The following is a 2,500-nucleotide window of genomic DNA, read 5'->3' as shown; positions in this document are numbered from 1 at the left end:
TCGTAGACGACGAAACACGTGTCAGTGGATAATTATATTTAAAAATAATATATATACCGCTCCCCATGTAGGGGTACCCAATTGGTTCAAGTGAAAATTATTTCCAACTCGCGTTTAGGTAAAAATGCACTTTCGTAAATAATTGAATCCATTCAAAAAATATCGCTAAAACAAAAACAAACATCTATATATATATATATATATATATATATATATATATATATATATATATAGATGTTCCATAGTTACCAACGTAATAGATGTACTGAGACTAAAGCTGATTTCAGGACTGCCAGCAACCACTGTAAAAGAGTAATAAAACATGCAAGAGAGCTATATGCTCAGTCCGTTAAATCCAAAGTAACTGATCAGCGGCTTGGTTCCCACCAGTTCTGGCAAATAGGAAAGAAAATCCTGAACAGAAGCGTGCATTCTATCCCAAATATCATCAATGGACATGAGCTCATCTCGTCAGCATCCGACAAGGCCAAACTATTTGCCAAGAACTTTGCAGTTAATTCTACCCTATGCGACAAAGGCCATCGACTCCCCGTATTTCCTCCTATAACAGGCAACGCGCTATGCAGCATACAAATATCTGTGCGTGAGGTCGCCAAGCTAATCAAGAACCTTGATTCCAGTAAAGCAACTGGCCCTGACGGCATTCCAGTTATAGTGCTGAAAAAGCTTCAACCAGAACTTGCCCTCATACTTACAAAATTGTTTAAGCGTTGCCTTAAGGAGAAGTGCTTCCCATCACCCTGGAAAACCTCATCAGTATGCCCTGTATTTCAGAATTCAGGTGATAAGTCGTCTCCCTCTCAGTACAGACAAATAACTCTTCTGTGTGTCATGAGTAAATTGCTGGAAACTATATAAAATAGAGAAGTAGTCAACCACCTCAGCAGAAATCATCTTAGTGGCATGCAATATGGTTTGCGTTCTGCCAGATCTACAGCAGATATACTAACGGTTATATCTCATAGGATTAGTGAATCTCTTGACAAAGCCTTCGATAAGGTATAGCATAAGGGCCTACTTCACAAGAGTTCCGGCTACAGTATAACCGGAAATGTTTTCTCAATCATTAAATCATTTCTCTCTGATAGGCTCATGAGAGTAGTGGTTGATAGGTAGAAATTAGAGGCTCTCTGTATTAATGCTGGAGTCCCTCAGGGGTCCATCCTGGGACCAACTCTCTTCCTGATCTACATCAATGATCTCCCAAAACACATACTTAAATCATTCGTTGACATCTATGCTGATGACATGACCATCTATGCCAACACATCAAACGCCGTAAATGACAAAGTTCTCTCTGTTTCTCTCTCCTCTGAACTTGAACGCGTGGCACAGTGGGGGAAAAGGTGGCTGGTTACTTTTAATGTATCTAAAACTAAGCTCCTATCTTTGCATCATCAACCTCTGATCCCCATCTGGCATCAATTGAAATGTATGGCTCTCGTCTCGGGGAAGCCCCATGTTTTGATAAACTTCTGGCCTTGACCTTTACTCCTGACCTGATATGGAACACGTACATCAAGTCTGTTGCCAAGGTCGCTGGAAAGATAGTAGGATCTTTCTAACGCTCCAGTAGATATCTGACTGCTGATGCAATTCCCTATCAATATAAAAGCCAAGTACGTCAAAGGATGGAGTACTGCTGCCACATCTGCGCAGGAGATGCTACAAACAGCCTATCCTGCCTTGACAGAGTACAACATAGACTTCGTGGCTTAGTGGGGGATGCCTTTTTCTTTTCCCTGCAACCTCTTTCCCACAGGAGAGACGTTGCGAGCCTGTCTTTGTTTTATTGCTACTTCCATGGCAAGTGCTCGTCTGAGCTTTAATCCCTGATCCCCTCTCGCCAATCTTTCACGAAAAACACGCCTCTAGCTGAAACCACTGTCAAAAATTTTCCCCACTCTTTATCTGTGACAAAAACCAAAACGTAGATTCCAAGAAGAAAGCTTCTTTCTTAGGAGTGCACGCCTGTATAACTTTGTTGTGTCTGCCTGTTTCCCCACCTGACTACAACCTGGACGTCTTCAAGTCCAACATAAACAGATTCCTGATGAAAGGCCCCTTTAGGTAAGACAAATCTCAACACTAACGTACTGTACACGCAATAACCCTTTTCCCCGAGTGGCTTCCGCGCCTTGATAAGTGGTGATCACCTTGTAAAAAAAAACTATTCATGATGTTGAATTAAAATCAGTTTGAAAAGGAAAACAAAATCAATAGATAGTACGATCGTTTCGGAAACGATGTTTTATTGAAATAGACAATATGACTCGAACAATAATTTGATAAAAAATGTTCTTTACACAAAATCTCATAAGCAAAATTGGGAGGGGGGTCACCAAAATAATTGTAGCATTTTTTGTAGGCAGATATTCCTTTTTTCTGCCCGCTTTTAAAGCTTGTCAATGTTGCAGTAAAAATCCAGGTTGTCCTTGACGGTCGTATATCTAAATAATATGATATAAATGCGGGAGTG

The sequence above is a fragment of the Euprymna scolopes genome, chromosome 3, assembly GCF_053919585.1.
Source record: "Euprymna scolopes isolate OS-2025 chromosome 3, ASM5391958v1, whole genome shotgun sequence".
NCBI lineage: Eukaryota > Metazoa > Mollusca > Cephalopoda > Sepiida > Sepiolidae > Euprymna > Euprymna scolopes.
Note: the sequence above shows the minus strand (reverse complement) of the source record.